The sequence below is a fragment of the Heterocephalus glaber genome, unplaced genomic scaffold (genome assembly GCF_053883595.1).
Source record: "Heterocephalus glaber isolate CG9 unplaced genomic scaffold, H.glaber_assembly_v1.0 deba00001429, whole genome shotgun sequence".
Taxonomy (NCBI): domain Eukaryota; kingdom Metazoa; phylum Chordata; class Mammalia; order Rodentia; family Bathyergidae; genus Heterocephalus; species Heterocephalus glaber.
The window spans coordinates 15,652,521-15,674,754 of record NW_028258294.1 but is presented as its reverse complement, the minus strand read 5'-3'; the positions used below and the strand labels follow the sequence as shown (position 1 = coordinate 15,674,754).

At 32.6% G+C, this 22,234-nt stretch overlaps 1 protein-coding gene across 22 annotated transcripts in view; it reads right to left on the bottom strand.

Annotated features, from left to right (window-relative positions):
- Cntn5 (contactin 5) overlaps nucleotides 1-22,234 on the bottom strand; it is a 1,206,007-nt gene that overhangs the window by 766,866 nt on the left and 416,907 nt on the right. The window lies entirely within an intron of this gene.

The window sequence follows — 22,234 nt, the reverse complement described above, 5'->3', positions numbered from 1 at the left end:
AATTAAGAGGTCAATAGTGGTAGACAGATGATGTCAAGTACCTAAATTCAAATCTCATAGCTAAGATGCAATACATAATCTCCAGAATCAATGCAAGAAATAGTGAGGAATCTTTGGTATTAAGGGATTGGAAGAAACTGAGCAGAGAAAATATATAGTTAAATCTGTTTACTTTTGGGAAAGCTGCCAAGAAAAAAATTTGATGATAGACTATTAATTTATATTACTTCTTTTTGGTAGTTTTTACAAAAACATATACATGTTTCACTGTTTTAAAAATTCAGACAAAATAGCAAGGGGAGAGAAGATAAAACAATTTAATTTTTTTTATTTACTGTGCTATTATGCTGTTTCCACACACTTAATTGAAATAATTATTATTATAATCCATATGAAACAGCATTTTAATCATTGTTTTAACGACATTAATTCACATTAAATATACTCTTAAATTGAAATAATGCTGGCTACTAACAAATTTCTGTAAACTCATATTGCATACTATGGCAGGCACCAGGGATATAGGAAATGAGTAATATAGAGAATGTGCTTTAAAAGCTTACTTCTCCATATAGAGGCATAAGCACAGACTAAATTGTAATGCATAATAGGAAATGTTATTACAACATTATTATGAGATAACAATATCTAAAGTACTATATTAAGAGTTATTATAAGGCTTGAGGCAGGACAATAAATTCGGTCCAGACATATTTGAAAGAGATGACAGCAGGCATTTCAAATAGTGTTAACTGAATTGAGACTCAAGCAACTAGGAAAGAAAAAGTAAATTATAAAAATGAACCAAGACACTCCCAATAAATATTACACAGTAACAATAATCTTTTGAGAAAAGACTTTAGGAAATAGTAGTTAATAGGAAGGTGACCAAGCCCAGAAAATTTATATTAATTGTAAGGTAAGGTATATAATCAGAGACAAAACAATTCGTGAAATTATTAGTTCATGATTACAACCAAAGTTTTGAATATAGCTTTTCCAAATCAAGTAAATAAGAAATGACTGCTGATTGCTGATGATAAATGAACACATTGAACTCTGTACTTACTCTCAATGATTTTAGAATGGAAATAAAGATTATAATAAGCAATTTCATGCTAGTAAAGTATAATCTAGACATAATATAATAATACTATTAAGTCAAGAATTCAATGTTTTCGTTTCTGTTTTCAGATTTATTTTAATCATTCTAATTAAACAGAAGAACATTTCATTTATCACTACATTTTAAAGCTGAATAGTTCTATTAAAATAATGTACTTCATTTATTAGGGAAATTTTAGATTCATAGAAGATATGTAGCAAAAGTTTAGTAGTTTCTATATCCTCAGATGTCTACAACCTTTCCATTGTCAACATCCCAAACACGAGTAGGCTTTTACAAATATTTGTTATAACTAAAGAATCTGTATTGACACATCATTATTAAAAAGAACAAAATTATTTTATACTTTATATCTAGATGTCCCCCCAAAGCCTCATGGGCTGGCTTTGGGGAGGAGATTAGGTGATTGGCTCATAGGGGCATGATATTCATCTGTGGATTAGTTCACTGATGAGTTTGTTTATAGCTAAATGTGATATTGGGATGGGCAGCCTGGTCCAAGGAAGAAGGTCACTGGGGGCGTGGCCTGGAAGGGTATAACTCTCTGCCTTCTCCCTTTATATCTGGATATCTGCCTGTCTCTCCCTCTCTCCCTCTCTCTCTCCCTCCCCTTCCCCTCCCCTCCCCCCTCTCCCTCCCCTTCCCCCTCCCCTCCCCCCCTCTCTCTCCCTCTCCCTCTCCCTTCTGAATGCCACACCATGAGCAAGCCTCCTGTGCCAAGTTCCTTGACCATGCCACCCTGCCTTGGACCCAGCTGACTATGCATTTAAATGTCTAGAAATGTGAACCAAAGTAAACCTTTCCTTTTTAAACTTGTGGGTGTTGTAGGTATTGGGTATTGTGTCTCACTGACAGGAGAAACAACTAAGACATTTATATTACAGTTTACTCATGTTAGTTATTGCATGAGTTTTGAAAAATATGTGACATACATTCATCATTGTATTGTCATGAAAAATAGTTCTACTGCCTTCAAAATCTTCTATGTTCTGCTTATTCATCTCTCTCTCTCTCTGTCCTAATCCTTATAAATTTTTAATCTTTTAACGTGTCTCTATAGCTTTCTTTCTAAGATGTCATAGAGTTAAAATTTTAGAATATGTAACCATTTCAGATTGATTTATTTTACTCAATAATATTCATTGAATTTTTTTCTATGTCTTTACATGACTAGATGACTTTTTTGTTGTTCTTGCTCTGTTTTGTTTTTAAGTGCTGATTAATATCCACATGTTTAGATGTGCTATAGTTTATCCACTGACTTTCTTTTTTTAAAATTAAAAATTTATTATAGTAAAAGACACATTGACATTAATTCCCCTCAAAATCCTCCCTCTCATAAGAGTACACCTACCATTCTTATCACTTTCTGAAACATTTATGCAAGTCCTCCTTCTTTTTTCTTTCCCATTAAGTTTATTAGTACATTTTCAGTATAAAATACAGTTACATTCATCATTGGGATCTTGTACCATTACATGAGTTTTTTGGTTCTTTTTTTTTTCCCTTTACCTTGCCCTCCATTCACCCCCTCCAAGCTTTCCTATTTGCAAAGACTTTGTTTCCATTTTTTTCCATTTCTCATATTTTTTCTTTTCCCTTCTTTCCTTTCCCCTACCCCTCCCACTTCCTCTGCACCTTTAGACTTTTACTTCCTGTTACACAATATCAATTATACATTTTTTAAATTACAATATCAAGATCTAGCAGACATTACCACAGATTTTACAGAATTTAAAAGGATATAGAAAGCATATTTCAAAAATCTGTTTTGAAATAAATTTGACAATTTCAAAGAAGTACCTTGGAAGACAAATTAATGAAACTAACTCTGGAGAAAATATAAAATTCGAATAGCACCTATTAAAGAAAGTATATTCCTACCTTGAAAACCTACCTATATGACAACAGCAGGCTCATAAACATTTTAACTGATAAATTATATCAAACAATTAAAGCAGAAAAAGAAGGAACACTTCTCCCCTCATTTTAGGAACTCAACATTGTGCTAATCCTAAAACTGGATAAAGATAATAGAAGAAAAAAGTATGAACATAGATAGAAATTTGTTTAACAAAACAAACTCTTAGAAGTCAGATCTGGCAGGATGTAGAAAGTGGTTTTGTTATAGGGATGGCAGTGTTGGTTCAGCATTGGAAGATCCACCCCCAAAAGTCATCATTTTATCAGAGGAAAGGAGAAAGCCATATGATCCTGTCACTAGTTGGAGAAAAAGTATTGGACTAAATTCTACAGCTGTTCATGGTAAAAGCTATCAGGAGACTAGAAGTAGAATAGAACCTTCTCAACAGATTAAAGACATGTACTCCATACTTCCAGCGAGAACACCTTATATGAATGGAGAAGATACAATGCTTTCTCCTTAAGGTGGGGAACAAGGGCAGATATGCTTACTCTTTATCTGTCCATTAAACTTTGAAACCTAGGCCCCACCAAAATAGTCTGGCAATAAAATGACACAATTAGGATAGGATTGGCAAGGTAGAAGCAAATTTTTTACATGTAGATGAAATGATCTTCTAAAGAGAAAATACTAAGAAATCTCTAGGAGCCCCTAGAACTTGTATTTGACTTTAGGAGGATTAAAAAACACAAGGTATATATAAAAATTCAGGTTTGTCTATACTTGCTATAAATGAAGAATTGGATATTGAAATTTAAAAGTTATGTAGGAGTACAAAGGACCTAGAAAAGTTTTTTTTATAAAAAAACAGTGTTGGAAGACGTTTAGTACCTAATTTTAAGACTTCTTCTAAAGCTACAGTAATCAAGGCAGTGTTAGTGTAAGGAAAGACATATAGATCATTTGAATAAAACAGAGAATCTAGAAATAGAATCACACATATATGGTCCACTGAGTTTTGAAAGATTATTTTACATTAGCACTTTATAGAATATAAACTCAATTCAAGAGGAGATAATATTTTCAGCAAATGGCACTAGAACACCTGGTATCCATATATAAAAAATTAACCTCAACCCTTTATTTCCATACATGAAAATAACTGAAGGGATCTATGAACGTAAATATGAAACCCTAAAATTATAAAACTTTAAGAAGAAATTATAAGGGAAAATGTTTATGAATTCAGGGTAGGCAAGAACTACTTAGTATACAAAAGACATGAGGTAAAAAAGAAAAAAAATGATAAATGAGATTCCATCAAAATTTAGAACATTAAATGACATCATTAAAATGAAAAGTAGTCCTTAAACAGACCACATTTACAATGCATATAACCTATGACCAGAATGTATCAAGAATTCTTAGATCTTATTAATAGACAACTCAATTAAAAAGTAGACATAAGAAGATGATAAATAGCCAGTACAGCACAAGGAAAGGCGTGATACTCTAGAATCAGAAAAATAAGAATCAGTACAATAACAAGATTGGATTATACACTCATTAGGGAGATGAAGTTAAAAGTTTTAAAAGCTTTGTCATGACTTTTTCTTTTTGTTGGATTCTCCCCCTTTGTGTTTAATTTGTCACACCCAATGGATTCATTCTGCTGGGTTTCCTGGGGTGTGATACTCATTGTCTTTTCCTAGGGTATTGTCTGAAAAATTTTTTAGTGCCAGTTTGATATTCATGAAGTTCCTGAGGTGCTCTTTATCATGAAAGTATCTTATTTCTCCATCCATTTTGAAAGATAGTTTTGCAGGGTACATCAATCTGGGTTGGAGGCTGTTTTCCTTTAGGGCTTGAAATACATCACTCCAAGCTCTTCTTGTCTTGAGAGTTTGCATTGAGAAGTCAGCTATGATTCTGATGGGCTTTCCTTTGTATGTGATTTGTTTCTTTTCTCTCACTGCTTGTAGAATTTTGTTCTGTTGGATTTCTGGAATCCTAACTATTATATGCCTATGTGTAGATTTTTTTTGATCAAGGCTAGCTGGAGTCCTATATGCCTCACTTATCTGTATGTCAAGTTCTTTTCCCCTGTTTGGGAAGTTTTCTGCCATCACTTCTGTGAATAGTTTTTTTATGTCATCTGCACTCTCTCCCATTTCTTCATTGACTCCCATCAGTCTCATGTTATTCTTCTTTGCATCGTCTAGCAGCTGCTGGATTGATTTCTCATGTTCCTTTACAATTTTGAAGCAGTTTTTCTTTTCCTGGTAACTAATTGCAATCTTGGCTTCTACATCTGAAATTCTATCCTCACATTGATTCAATCTGCTGCCCAGACTTTCGATGGAGTTTTTAATCTCCTGGAAATCTGTTTGCATCTGTTTTATGGATCCCATTTGTTTCCTATGTTGAGATTCCATCATGTTCCTCAGATCCTCTGTTTTTTTATCTGTGTCCTCTCTAGATTTATTAATCATTTTTTGCACCATGAGCACAATCTTTGCTGTTATCTGAATAATTATTTCTGATTTCATTTTTCCCAGATCCTCTTTTGTTGCCAGTTCAGAGAGTCCAGGTATTTGAGTATCAGATTGTTCCATCTCATTTCCTTTTAGTGTTGCTCTAGGTGATCCAGAAGTCTGTTTTTGAGACTTGTTTACATGTCTTCTCATTTTCTGGGGTGGGGGATTCTTCTGGTACCTGCACCACTCACCTCCTCTGCCCTAGGAGATTAGGATGGTGGCAGGGGAGCTTCCTTCCAGGTGCTGGGATCAGCTCATTTTCTCTGCCCTAGGAGCTTGGGATGGTGGCCTAGGGGAAAACTTTTTGAAGAAGTTTCATTTACTACTTTACATACTGTGGACACATTAGAGTTTATATTTCCCTACAATCATCTAGAAATAGCAGCCACCACATGTCTTTGCCCAAAGTAGGCACCTAGATTGATTTTAAACAACATGAATTCTAATCTTCCTTCCTTCCAAGCTTCCTTCCGGGTATATCCACTGACTTTCTAAAGGACATCCTGGTTATTTTCATGTTTTGGCAATTATGAATAAAGCTTCTGTATATCCATCCATGTACAAGATTTTGATTGATCATAATTTTTCATCTCATTTGTGTTAATGACAAGGAACAAGATTGCTGGGTCATATGACAAGAGAACGTGTGATTTTGTAAGACACTGTAAATTATCTAAAGTGGCTGTACTGTTTATATTGCAAACAGCAACTTATGAATATTTCTATTGCTCTATATTCTTTATATTTATTTATTTTTTTCCATCAGTCCTGAGTATTGAAATCAGGGCCTTCACACTGAGTGACATCCTTGGCACTTTTAATCTCTCTTTTTTTTTTTTTTAACCAGGGTCTCAAGTACAGCTTGAACTTGTGGTCTTCCTACTTCAGCTTTACAGAGAGCTGGAATCACAGTTGTATACCAGCAGACCTATGTTACTCCACATCCTTGCCAACGTTTGGTGTATTAAGCATTCTGGATATTGGTCATTCAAAATGATGATAGTGATATCAGTAATATTTAAATTTTCATTACTCTGATTATATATAATTCTGAATATCTTTTCAATGCTTATTTGGCACTTGTATATCTTTTCTTTGGTGAGGTATTTATTTAGGCCATTTGCCCATTTTAACATGGTTCTTTTCTTTTTTTTTTTTTACCAGGGATCGAACTCAGGACCTTGTGCTTGCAAGGGAGGAGGTAGAACCACTGAACTTAATTCCCAGCCCTAAATGGTTTTCTTTTTCTTTTTTTCTAGTAGACTACTTTATTTCCTCATCTTTTTTTTAAATTAATTTTATTGGTACATTTTAGGTATACAATACAGTTGCATTCATCATTGGCAATTTGTACCTTTACATAGTCCATCTTGGTTCTTATTTTTTCCCCGTTTCTATGCCCTTCCTTCAAGCCCTCCATCCCTCCCTATTTACAAAGACTTTGTTTCCATTTTTTCATTTTCTCATATTCCATTCCCTTCTTTCCTTTCCCCTAGCCCTCCCACTTCCCCATCTTCTTGGCCCCTTTGCTTACTATTTCACATTATCTATTATAACTTTTAGTCCTTATTGACACTTTCAGTTTCTCACATTAGAGAAACTACATGGTATTTGCACTTGTGTGTCCTATTTATTTCACTTAAGAGTATTGCTTCAATGTGGATCCATTTAGCAATAAATGTCTCTAATTTCTCATTTTATATGGCCGAGTAGTACTCCATTTTATTTTTAAAAATACCCAAATTTTCTTTATCCAGTCTCCAGTTGATGGGCATTTGGGCTGCTTCCAAATTTTGGCTATTACAAATTGTGCTGATATGTACATGGGTGCACATATATCACTGTGGTATGATTCTTTTACTTCTCTTAATTCTTTGGGGAAGATACCCAGCAAGGGAATACCTGGGTCAAATTGGACTTCCAATCCTAGTTCTTTGCAGTATCTCCATACTGATTTTCTCAGTAGTTGCACCAGTCTACACTCCTACCAGCAGTGGAGCAGTGTTCCTCTTTCCCCAGGGCCCCGCCAGCATTTGTTATTGGTTGATTTCATGATAGCAGCCATTCTTTCTGGGATGAGGTGGAATCTCAGCACTGTTTTCATTTGCATCTCTCCAATGCCCAGTGATGTTAAACATTTTTTCATATGTTTATTTGCTATTTCTACTTCTTCATCTGAGAAGAGACCTAGAATAGCACAAACAGTTCTACACAACAAAGACATGGCAGCGGGTATCACAACCCCTAACTTGAAACTATACTACAATGCTACTGTGATAAAAAAAAACACACACACACACAAAAATCAGCATGGTACTGGCAAAGAAACAGACCAGAGTACCAGTGGAATAGATGAGAAGATGCAGAAACTACTCAAGACATGCTCAGCCACCTCATCTTTGACAAAGGAGCCAAACACTCTCACTGGAGGAAAGATAGCCTCTTTAATAAATAGTGTTGGAAAAACTGGGTTTCAACCTGCCAAAGATTAAAACTAGACCTATATCTCTCACCATGCACTCAACTAAAATCAAAATGGATTACAGATCTAAATACTAAAATAGAAACGCTGAACCGTCTGGAACATAGGCTAGGTAGAACTCTTGAAGACACTGGTGTAGGAAAAGATTTTATAAACAAAACCTCAGTTGCCTGTGAACTAGCACAAACAATCAACAAGTGGGATCTCTCCTTATTAAAAATATTTTGCACAGCAAGAGAAACTAGCAACCATGTGCAGAGACCCCACTTGTTGACTGAAAAAATTTTCACCTGCTGCTCCTCAGACAAATGTCTACTATCTAGAATCTATAAAGAACTTGAAAAAAATCAGACCTCCCAAATTTAAAGACCCAAGCCAAAAATGGGAGTGTAAAGTGGTATTTTCTTTTTGTTGAATTTTAAGAGTTCTTTGTATACTTTTGATAATAGTCCTTTAACAGACATATCTTTTGCAAATATTCTCTTCAAGTTCATAGATTGTTTTGTCATTTTTAAAATTACATTTCATAGAGTAGATGTGTTTAATTTTAATGAATTCCAGCTTAATGAAATAATTTATTTTATGGATCAGAAATTTTGTGTTGTATGAAAAATAGTTAATGTAGGGGCAGGGATTTAGCTCAATGACACTGCTGCCTGCCTCACAAGCACAAGGTCCAGAGTTCAATCCCCTGTACAAAAAAAAAAGAAACACTTTATGTCATGTCCAAGTTTTCTAATAGTACCTTGTGAAAGATTTAAACTTCTGCATTTTACATGGTCTATTTTGAGTTAGGAACACTTTATCTTCAGAATCAATTAATTTATATCAATAGAATTTTTTAATGAATACAATGTTTGCAATTAATGAAATGGCACATTTGAAATATGAAAATATTAAAAACAAAAGGCAACACATCCCTACAACAAAACCACTTTCAACATCCTGCCAGATCTGACTTCTAAGAGTTTGTTTTGTTAAACAAATTTCTATCTATGTTCATACTTTTTTCTTCTATTATCTTTATCCAGTTTTAGGATTAGCACAATGTTGAGTTCCTAAAATGAGGGGAGAAGTGTTCCTTCTTTTTTCTGCTTTAATTGTTTGATATAATTTATTAGTTAAAATGTTTATGAGCCTGCTGCTGTCATAGGCTTTCAAGCTAGGAATATACTTTCTTTAATAGGTGCTATTCTAATTTTATATTTTCTCCAGAGTTAGTTTCCTTAATTTGTCTTCCAAGGTACTTCTTAGAAGTTGTCAAATTTATTTCAAAAAAAACATTTTTGTAATATGCTTTCTATATCCTTTTAAATTCTGTAAAATCTGTGGTAATGTCTGTTAGATCTTGATATTGTAATTTTAAATATGTATAATTGAATTGTGTAACAGGAAGAAAAGGTCTAAAGGAGCAGGGGAATTGGGAGGGGTAGGGGAAGGAAAAAAAGGGAAAGGAAAAAATATGAAAAGAGGAAAAAAAATAGAAACAAGGTCTTTGCAAATTGGGAAGGGTGGAGGGGGTGAAGGGAGGGCAAGGGAAGGGGAAAAAAATAAGAACCAAGATACTCATGTAAAGGTACAAGATCCCAATGATGAATGTAATTCTATTTTATACCAAAAATGTACCAATAAACTTAATGGGGGGGGAAGGGCAACAAACTAGTCACAATTATTGCATGCTAAACTGACTCTTCTGTATTCAGAAGTTTTCATGTACATAAAGCTTACTACTCAGTTATTATAGATTCACATACAGATACAAATTCTAAATGTTCTTGATTGCTGAGAAACTAACATTACAGGTTTCTGTACAATTTATGTGCATTTTAAAGCAATATAGAATTACTTTACTAATGTTCTGGATTTTTTCAAAATATGTATCTTGTCTATGAGAAACTAAAAATCTTAATAAAATTGGCATTTCTGATGATTTGCTTATATCCTAAATGCATCATCTTTTACTGAAACGTTTTTGCTTAGTTTGCAAAAGAGAGGAAATAGTATAATACAAAGATTCACATGGAATAAATAGTATATTTTTTGTTTAAAATTTTCCAAATATACATTTTCCCTTACATCTAATTACCTAGAATTTCTATATTAAATATGAGGATAATGTCAAACCTTACAAATCTGTCAATGTATTCATTAAATCCTGACACAATTCTATATTATTAAGCACTAATCATGTTCATCTTATTTAAGATTTAGAAAAATATAATACCTTCCCTGAAGAACTATCACTCGAAAGAAGTACAGACATTTATTACTGTAAATTACAATGTAGATTAATATGGCTATGATAGGATCATGTTGAGCATGTACGTGTGGCATAAGGAAGAAAATAATTAGTTCTTGAAGGAGTTAAAAAGAGAAGTATTTGAACTGAATCTTGAAAACCAAATGGGGTCATTGAGGTGTGTTGTCGACATTTAAAGGAGAAAATCATGAGGTAGCTCAGAGTGAAAATTAGCCAACACATGTACAGGATTTTATTCCATAATAATGAGTTTATATGTAAGCTTCACTGAATAAATTGTTTTCTTATTGTACATAGTGGAATAAGAGGACTGGAGTTGCATTTTAAATGATGTACCTGGCCGGGGATTTAGCTCAGTGGTTCCGGCACCTGCCACACAAGCACAAGATCCCAAGTTCAACCCCCAGTACCAAAAAAAAAAAAAAGAATAAATGATGTATCACATAATCCAAAAATATTCATTTAAATTCACTGTATTTTACTGATGTCCAGTGCTGAATCATATAAATATAATAGTGAATAAGGAAGATCACTTATAGACCAATATCCCTTTTTAAAAATTCTTAGGACTAGAAGTGGTTCAGAGTCTACATATTTCTGGGTTTTGGAATATTTGCATATATGTAATGAGATACCTCAAGAATGAGACCCAAGTTTAAACATGAGATTCATTTCTGATTCACATAGACTTTAGACACATGGATTGAAGACAGTCATATACAATATTTTAAATGTGCCTATGTTTGGACTGACCCACCATAGGAAGTCAGGCATGGAATTTTCCACTTTGGGAGTCACATAATAACTCAAAAAACTCAGAAGTTAGGTCATTTTGGATTTTGAATACAATATTTGGATTAGGGATTCTTAACCTGTATAATTGAAAGAAAAATGTAACAGGAACAAAAGGACTTGAAGCCCCAGATTTTGTGTAATATTTGGTTGTCTAAGAAAGTAAAAAAGAAATGGATATTTCTGTATTAATGATGCCAAAGTTTGTTTAGCATGGAATAATGCTGTGATAACTAAAAAATGACATTTTAAACATGGAAATGAATACAGTAAAAGACGCTAGAAGGGAGAGACAAAATGGTGGAGCAGTGATCAGCAGCAAAACTTAGGCTCTCTGAGATTCAGAAGGAGCCACTGAGGAGTTTTTCTCCAAGGGAAACAACAGCCTGAGAGGGAATCCAGTATCATGCCAACCATATTATCAGAGAGAGCTTATTCTGGTGCCATTTTGGAAAGAGTTTGGTTATTTAAGTCTAAAACTCAGAACAGCTGAAAAACAACTTACCATCAGAGTTCCTCATGTAACCCTTCCACAGTGACTGAGTGAGAGACAGCCACAGGGACAATCACAGACATTGATCAGGCTCTGAGAAATTTAAGCTCAGGTTGAGAACAAGGGCCCTATCCTCCATGGTGAGGGGTCAGGCCATGCTTGCATTGTGTGCAAAAAGGGATGGGTCTGAAAATGTTGGCATTCAGTACTTGAAGTATTTCAACCCTTGTCCTGGAGGCTACATATGGTAAAGACCTGAGGTTTGATTGATCTCCACATCTACCAGTATGAGTAAGGACACTACTCACCTCATGTGGTTGTCACAGACTAGGTTAAACAAAGGAGTCGCAGGAACAAAGAGGCACCTCACAGAACCACGGGTCATAAATCTAGGTGGAGAAAACTATAACTTGCTGGATTCTATAACTGCAGACCATGGAACAAAAACACTCATTCAAAATTATAGAGACAAAATTTTTGATTTATTTCTACTTCCTTTCTATCTTTTTTCCCCTTTTATTCTTCTTTGGCTTATTGGGGATTGGGGAATTTTCCTTTCTCCATTTTCCCCCTCTTTTTTTCCATTAATTTTTTTTCTAATAATATTTTTAAATTGTCCATAGTTTTTCTATTTTCCACCTTCTCCATTTGTCTTTTAATCTTTGTTCTTTTCTCTTACCATTATCTAATTTTATGAATTTCCTTTTATTCCTTAGTAGAATCCTTTGGCTCACTTTTTTTCCATCCACCTTATCACTCCTCTAATTATTCAAATTTTTCTTCTTTCATTCACTTTGTTCTCATTCCTAAATCTTTACAAATATCACCATTTTATAGTAATATTAGTCTTTAGTTATTAATCTTTAGGTAGTTCTTAATATTTGCTTAGATAACAGTATATTTTTACTGTTAAATTCTTTTCTATTGTTAATGGAGGTATCATTGCTGCATTTAGTAGGTTTTTACCGTATGTCACTATTTGATTTGTCTTAGTGTTGATAATATAAATATACATTGCTTTTCTAGGGTTAAGGACAGTACACTGATGATTCTTAGGGTCAATATCCATTTTTTCTTGCATGATACTTTTTTTTGCTCATTTACTTATTATTGCCAGGGTCACAAAGATGTTGCTATTAATGTTTTCTCTGTATACAAATGTTCAGATTACCCTACTCTGATTAACAACCATGTAGATTCTTCTTGGAGAAATGAGTCCTGGGACAATTATATTAACCCCCCCCCCCAAATTAAGGGACGTGATCATATCTTGAGACAGAGGCAAAGGTATATATTTAGTCATCCCAGAATGCATCAGTGAAAAGCAGATATTAACTAAAGAGATTTCCATAGAGTAACAAAATTTTTCCACTGTAAGCACCAACAAACCTCAACACAAAACAAGCAAAAAGCAAACAACAGTAAAAACAAAAAAATAGAAACATGAATTGAGAAGGCAATAAAATACCTTCATAAAGCCCCAATTCTTTCAAAACATCCATGGAACATTTAGGGGGAGGAAAGCAAAAACCACACCATTGAATTATTTCAAAGCATGAAAGAAGAGATTAAAACCCAGAATTATAAGGTGCTCTATGGAACCAGAGAAGACATAAAGAGATAATAGATATAAGAAATAAAACCATCAGGTAGCTTACAGAAGACACTAATAAAAAGCTTACTGACCTAAACAAAAACAAAACATGGATGGCCAGTTTAGCAAAACGTGAAGAGTTCATGAAAAGGTTTCAAACAAATATCTAGGGGATTGAAAATTATATCAAATTTACAGGCAGCTGAAGCAACCAATGTGAGGAAAGTGTCAGAATTAGAACACAGGGCCGCTATCAGAGACCAATTATTCAGATACCTTAAATCAACCAGAAAACATGAAAAATGAACCTAAGAGCTTGTAGATGATGCAAAGAAAGCTAACCTAAAATTAATTGGAACAAGGGAAAAATCAGAGGACAGAACAAATGGCATTAAAAAAACCTGTTTACAGAAATAATGACCATAATTTCCTAATATAGGGTAAAAATTAAACATACTGAGAAATGTAGCAAATAGAACCTGAAATAATCATACTCAAAAGAGAACTTGTCCATCATGTATTGTGGTCAAATTCCCAGAAGTCCAACACAGGGAGAGAGTCTTTAAAGCTGTTACAGAAAAGCAATGAATCACCTATAAAGGTGAACCCATAAAACAATTGCATTATTTTCAATGCAAACTGTAAATGCTAGGGAGCTTGTAGACAAGTGTCTTAAATCCTAAGAGAAAATAACTTCTAACTCAGACTTATACATCCTGCAAAATTATCTTTCAAAATTGATTGACAAAGTCATTTCCATGACAAAGAGGACCTCAAAAAATTCATGACCACCAAATAAGTACTACACATAATTGTCATGGATATCATAGAAAAAGACAAGGCTGCAATGTCAGTAAGTCAAATAGAATGAATATAGCAGGCAGTTTAAGCAGTTAAGCAGAAGGAAAAGAAAAAAAGAAAATCAGCAATAAGAAAATAATACAGTAAGAAGAATAAATCAATATTTTTCAGTAATAAACTCAGTGTCAATGGTCTCATCCTTAATCAAAAGACACATATTGGCAGGATGGAAGCAGAAAAAAAGGAAAGGTTTTGCTGCATAAAAGATACACATTTAATCCATAAAGAAATTGGCACATTAAGAGCCAAAGAATGGACAACAATATTTCACTCAGTGGGAACCCGGAAAGAAGCAATAGTAAATATCCTCATTCCAGACAAAGTGGATTTCAAGCCAAAACTGATCATAAGAAGCAAAAATTGTCCCTGTATATTGGTTAAGGGAACAAGTCAATAGGAAGATAACATACTATAAACATATATGATCTATATATGTGGCATACCTAACTTTATCATACAAACATTATTGGACAACAAAAATCAAATAAAAGCCAACAAAATTATAATGAGGGACTTCAATACCCACTGTCACAAATATATAAACCAGACAAAAAAATCAACAAAGTAATGTCAGAGTTAAATCAAACTTTTGAAAAAATGTACTTAATAATATCTAGAATGTTACAACCAACAACAACACACACATTCTTCTCAGCATAACATAGGAATTCCTCTAAAATAGAACACATGCTAGCCCATAAATCATGTTAAGTAAATGCAAAGAATTGAGATTATTCCATATTTATTATCAGATCATAGTGTAATGAAACTAAAAATCAATGACAAAAGAAACCATTGAAATTATGCAAACATTAAAATTTAAAAATACCCTCTTGTGTAATCAATGTGTCACAGAAAAATTCAAGGACAAATTTTTTCCTAGAATCTAATCATGTAAGTACAACATATTGGAACCTATGGGACAAAATGAGAGCAGTCCTAAGAGGGAAGTTTATAGCTGTGAATGCCAAATAAGAAAAACAGAATGAGTCCAAATAAATAACCTAATGATGTACCTCAAAGTCTCAGAAAAACAAATACAATCCAAATCTATAGCTGGTACAATAAGGAAATTATAAAGTTCAGAGCAAAGGAGAATGAAATTGAGAATAAAAAACTAATACATATAATCAATGACTCTAAGTGCTGGTTCTTTGATCGAATAAACCAAATAGAACAAACCCTAATCAATATAGAACTAACATTTGATCATTAGTAAGTTAGGTTATACAAGATAAAAGATCATAAATGTCAATTGCACAGGACCACTACAGGTCAATTCATAGGTTAAGAAAATGAAGTTACTATCTACATTAAAAGTTATGGTTTCATAGTAATAAGGACTAAAAAACTTTAGAAGTTGAGGAAAAAGAATGTCTATAAATTAAGCATTAAGTAATAAACATATAGTGAATTTCAGGAATAAGCAGACATGCAATAATCAAGTAAATTCACACTAAATGTTTGTTACATTCGCAATTGTGCCAGCCACCGTTCTGTGCATTCTACCAGTGCTATCATTTATGTATCACAATAATCCATTGGGCATCCAAAAGTTTGATGCTTTTGATATCTCTATTTACAGATAAAGAGACTGATGCCCAGAAAAGCCAAATAACCTAACAAAGATGTAACTGAAAATAAGGGAAAATGCTTACTGGCCTCACAAGCTACACTCATTAACAAAATATCTAATACATTCATTCTGGTAATTCTATTCCACAGCATTTTCTCTATTTATAGTGGTGAAAATTGCATTACAAAAGCATGGAGGAGAAAGTAACAAGAGAGAGAAAGTTATCAGCTTGTTATAAAGATGCAAATGGCACATTTTATGTTAATAGCCATAGTTCCAGAGACAACTCATGTTTCAATATATAATTAATGCATCCTAGAGAATTCATGCCTCCAAACTATAGCCAAGGTCAAAGATATCTCATAACTGATTAAAGTTGAGTAGACATAGCCTTAAATGTCATCTGTTAAATATATTCTGGACCTTAGGCTATATTTTTCCTTTTAGCTAAATACAAGCTATGTCTTGTATCAAAGTGTTCATCTTATTTATTTATTTATTTGTCTCTGAGAAGGAACTCAGTGTAACAGGTCTTTAGCTTGATAAGTGAACAGAACTAAACAAAAAAGAAGTGAACAGCTGTGAAAATGCAAAGTTGTAGTCAAATAGAATATGCTACAGGCAATTTATGAGTGTTTTGTAACTGGAGGTCAAAATAAAAACTTAGTTTTAAATTTAATTATGTAGGACATTGTCATACATATTTAAAGAATTGAAGTTGTTAAACATTTTAGCACATTAAAGTGGTAACTCTTTAAAAGATTTAATGGAAAATGACCTGGTGATATTATGTTTTTCTATTTAAGATTTAAAAGCAAGAAAACTATGATCATTACTAGTATCAAACTATATTATTTAGTTTGAATTTATATGCACAATTTGCCACTCCCAAAGTTACCCAGCTTCATGCATACATCTTTACAACATTATTAAAGTTCTATTACTATGATGAAATGAAATATAATAAAACTAATTGAGGACATTGTCTTTGCAAAAGTCTGTTACATTATTTTTATGGTGATTTTAACATTTATAAAGTACTAAAAGAATTTGAAAAATTGAAAGATTAAATTGTTTTTTAAATAAATAATAATTCCTTATGAAATGGAAACAAGTGGGTTGTGCACGCTGAACCTCATAGATTAAAAGTAAATTGTTCGCATTTTACCAACATTCATACAGTTAAACAAATGAATTTTAAAAAGAATTAATGAAACTTGCAGTCTATGACCAGTTGATTCTTTCATGCTCTATTTTCCCTAGGAAACAAAAAGGCATATAAAGTTTAATTCATTGTTTCATATTTTAATATATGTGATTAGTATTCATGTTTTTGATGAATGGGTCCTATTCTTTTTCTATAATAATTCAAACAATTTAATGTTCTGGTGCTAAAAGAAATCCCAAATACAATTTAAATCAAAAGAAAATAAAACACTAAATAGAAAATCTTTTCATGTACAATAATGTATAGATTAAGTAACTTATTTTGAAAAATATAAATATTTCTACTAAATGGATTCATTAAAATACATATCTATTTTTAAAAGGTAGGAAATGTCACTCTGGCTGAAATTGCATTGCGTTCTTAAAATAATTTAATTTCAAAAAAGTTAGTAATGATTTTAATTTATAAAATTTTTTTACTACTTTCATTATGCATTTTATTTGTTTCTTTGGTTTAATAAACATTTTGGAAAAAGATGATCCATATATTTCCATTGTTGGGAAGGTGTGATTTGGAGAGAGATGAGAAAAGAAAAGGAATGGTATACAGCAGAGTCTAGGACAGCCCCCAGTATACGCAAACCTCCTCTAGTCTCTCTTCTTTGAGGGGGGCCTGGACTAAATACTTGTTTCTAACTAATAAAATAAAACAGACAGTATAGAAACTATTTCTGAGACTAAATTACAAAAAGTTTTAAAGCAATTTATTAGTAAAAATTATTTTTGTGGCTTTGAGGGTGGACCCAATCTAGGACTCTAAGTCAACAACCCCCAAAATAGGAGTCCTGCCAAGACCCATAGAAATGAAGTGGGCCTTTCCCAGGGAAGTCATTAGATGAATCCCCACTCCTGTCTGCTAACTTGGCTGCAGCCTTGGGAGGGAGTGAAGGAGAAGGCCCAGTGTAGGTAGCCCAGATTCTTTACCCACAGAAACTGGGTGATAATAAACAAACAAACAAACATTTCTAAGCCATTAAGTTGTAACAATTTATTATGCAATAATAGGTAATAAATACACAGAAGATGGATGCAATATTCAGTAGGTATAATGGACTTAATTTTGAAATCTTTCTTGAGCCAGAGTATCATCTTCAAAGAAACCTAAGGAATATAACTCACATAAATGCGTATGTTGATCCTGTACTTGTATGTTTTCTTGTTTTAGTTAATATGTTATTGTAGCTCAAATATTTCAAAACTACATTTAAAAATTTTGTTACTTTTTGGAAGATAAAATATTGTTTCCTTTAGTCTCACTGATTTTTGGTTAATTTTTTGTTACATTTTGCTTTGGTATCCTTCTAACTATCCTTTTCTAAATGTCTTTCTTCCTTTTATTCACACACACACACACACACACACACACTTTATCTCATTTAACAGTACTAAACTATTAGAAAACCTGAGAGACAGAGAGAGAGAGAGGGAAGGAGGGGGGGCCAGTTACACATTCACAACACACATAACATTTCTTTCCCTATATTTGTGTAATTGTGTCATTTTTATCATTATTTAGGCTTAGAGTGATTGACAATATAAAAATGATTAGAAAAATAGATAAAAGTGATGATGTAATGAAGTAGCAAAATAGAGAATTAGGTTAGTTATAGGATGAAACAAAAATACTAGAATCAGAACACAACAAACCTTCACTCCCACAAAATAATCTATTCATTAAAACTAGAAAACAGCTTTGGAAAACTTCCATAAGTAAACACAAATCATGAGTATGAACTAACTATTTCATTGGCAGATGTTTTATTCTAAGACCCCTTGTGAATGCCTGAAAACAACATTGTTAGTACCAAAGCCTACATATACTGTTTTTCCTATGCATATATACATATGCATGATAAAGCTTAATTCATAAATTAGGCACTGTAAGATATTAGTAAAATATGTGATAATTAAATTTGATAGTTATAACTATATACTGTAATAAATATTATGTATTCACATAATAATATTCTCACACACACAGGCGTTCACATATACACATTCATATGTCTTAGGGCAGGTAGTTTATAAAACATAGCTCTGCTGGACTAAAAGATGATTCATATCCCAAGAAATGAGAAAAAAAAGCAAAGTTATTCATTGCACTACTCAGAATAACAATACAAAACACATAATCATTTAGTTCCGGTATTTTTCATATATATTATTTTGGTCCATGGTTGAAAATGTATAATTGAATGTAACTATTACTATTATAATTATATGTTCTTTGTATATCAATTGAGAACCTTATTTTACATGAACAATTACATATGAATGTGTAACCTAATAAAAATAAAAATTAGATTGTAATATTCACTCAGTAATAAGTTGAAATAAGAGATAATATTTTCTATTTAAACACTGATAAAAATAGTTTTAGGTCATGTTACACCCTTTTTGAGATATTAGATTTATATTCTCATACATTGATTTTTTGACATATAATGAAATTTATATTTGCTAAATTGGAAGTAGGAGATTGAAATTCCAATCCTGATACATTCAGTTTAATTGGAAATATAAAATGAGACAATTAAATATATTTACTTTGAAAAGAAGTGCTTTCAGTCTTGTTCCTGAAAAAAGAAGATATACTTGAAAGGAATTTCTATATAATGTAGGATGATTTTGAAATTTTATCTATTGGTCTAACACATTGAATCAGCATAAAGTCTTGATTCCTGGATAAAACACAGGAAGGATGACAAATTGCTGTGACAAGAGCTGTTTCTTCAAATATTACTATTTCATCTTATTTATCCTATTTGGATACTAAACTATGTTAGAGGACATGAAAGTCATTTCAAATCAAATGTAAATTTTTAGAAAAAGTTCTGATACTACATTATCAGAAAGTTTCAAAAGTAATCTTGAAAGGAAAGATTCAAACTAAATCAGAAATGTCCATATTCCAGGATTTGTAGAGGTTTTAGGAGAGAATTATAACATCAGAATTTCATCAGAAATCAAGGCAGGCATTTATTTTCATCTTTCTATACGAATGTATGAAGTTAAGGATGAGTGAGAAATAAAATGTTATCAAGGCAGGTTTTTTTTTCTCATAAATTTTACAAAAAACCCTTAAATAACAAGATTTACACGAGAATAATAAAGTACTCTGAAACTTAGAGCTTGTTATTCCTATACGGCATTCCTATAGATAAATATTTTATACCTAGAACACTGGCAGCAGTCATATTATAGATTTTAAATGTTTTTAACTTCAGAATATAGGACTATCTGCCCAAATTTTACATTTGATCTTAGCAAAAGGCCAAGAACCAATATCTGCCCAATTTTCAAATAATACTGGCATGACAGACAATTTATTGTTACCTATATTAGAGAATTTATTACTACCCACTCTGAAACATATTCTTAGTAGTTCTCTAAACCAACTGTAGGTAAAAAATACTTTTACCAAATGAAGCAGTGGACTTGAAAACTAGTGGTTAATCTGACACTATGAGGAGTGAGTCTAACTGATGACTTGGAATGTCTTCATGTCTAGGGTGCACATACATCAGATTCATAATTATGGTACTTTGAATGTTTAAAATGTTGCTGTGAGGGCCGGGATTTAGCTCAGTGGTTTTGCTGCCTGCTGTGCAAGCTCAAGGACCTGAGTTTGATCCTCGGTACCAAAAATAAAAAATAAAAAAATAAATAAGTAAATAAGTAAGTAAATAAATAAATAAATAAAATAAAACAAAATGTTGCTGTGCTTACTTGTTTTAATAGAGATTTTCACTTGACTAAGAAACTGCCTTGTAAATTAGTGTTTGATTTTTTTCAATTTTTATTAGTACACATTTGCAATGCATAATGATTACCGTCCTCATGTGGAGTTGGAACATGTACACAGCACAGCTTAATTTTTTATCCCCTTTCCCTCCTCTCCTTCTCCCCTCACTCCCTCTCTTGGTCTCCTTTCCTTATGGAAAAGATCTCTGTCTCTGTTTTCTATGATTTTTCTTTTATTTTGCTCTTTATTTGTGTTTTGAGTTTCTCATATAAGAGAAACCATGTTATATTTAAGTGTGTGTGTTAGAGTTGAAACTTAAATGTGCTTTTACTTGAACTATATATTCTCTAAATCAGGCGTCCCAAACCCCTGGGCCTTGGGCCACTCTAGTTCCATGCCAAGCCATATTAGGAAAGGGCCTCAGATCAGTAGGTGAGTGGCAGGCAAACATTCAAAATTTAATTTTTATTTACTGGTCTTTCCCATTAAGGGCATTATTGCCTGAATGTTCTCTCCTCTCAGATCACCAGTTTGGGGGGAGCGTGAACCCTAGTATGAACTGTGCAAATGAAAGATGTAAATGGCAGCCTCCCTATGAGAATCTAATCCTGAAACAATCCAGGTCCACCCTCAACCCCCAATTAGGAGAAAAGTTATCTTACATGAAACCGGTCCCTGGTGCCAAAACTGCTGGGGACCACTGGTCTAGGCAAAGCCGTCAAGGGATAGTGTCAGTGAATGGTGTATACCATGTCAGTAGAGATTTGAAAATTCACTCACATAGGGAGAATTTAAATGCACACTGCATTTTATATACAAATTCTTCCTGTTATATAAGACATAAATACTAACTTTCACCTTAAAATATTAGGAATTACATTTGTAATATTCACAAAAGAACATAATCTGGTTTTAGCTATATATTGTTCATAGCTTTAAGTTGACAAGTGAATGTATTTTTTCTTAAACTGAAAATCAAACTTTAGCTACAGATACCAAAGAAAGAAATTTCAACTTATTACCCTTCATTTTACATATCAATAGGCTTACCAGGGTTATGACTGAAAAACAAAAAAAGTGTAAATAATAATAATAGTAGTAATAATAATAATAATAATAATAATAAATGTATCCATGAGGAAAATGATGCATTTTAGTGTAAGAATTAGTTATTTCTTTTTAGAGTAGAATATTTTTAGAAACAGATGAAATATATAAAGTTGAAACAAAGAAATGAGTTAGAATTACCTCTTCTAACAGAATTAACTTAATATTAAAGGTATGTATCTGACATAAGATGTATCAGTTACTGTGACAGACAGAACGAACTGATTAATTTATCATTTATGCCATCAAAGAACTCAGTTTGAAGAGGAGATCTGAGAATGGATAAGGTGATATACAAAAACCTTCTAGAGATATAGGAGAGGAAAATATATATTTTCTTATTTATGTATTATTTTGTAATATTAAGGCATGCAAGATGAAAAAAGCTATAGAATTATTTGAAATAATAGAGAATATTTTCAGGAAAGTAATGAGGATGAGAACAGAGAACAAACAGAGAGAAGAAAGAGGAGACATATCAGCATAAATGAAAATAGTGAATGCTTTATTAAATTTCATGAAAGCCTATCTGGATGAATCCTTCAGTAAAATCTACCACGATAGCCAATG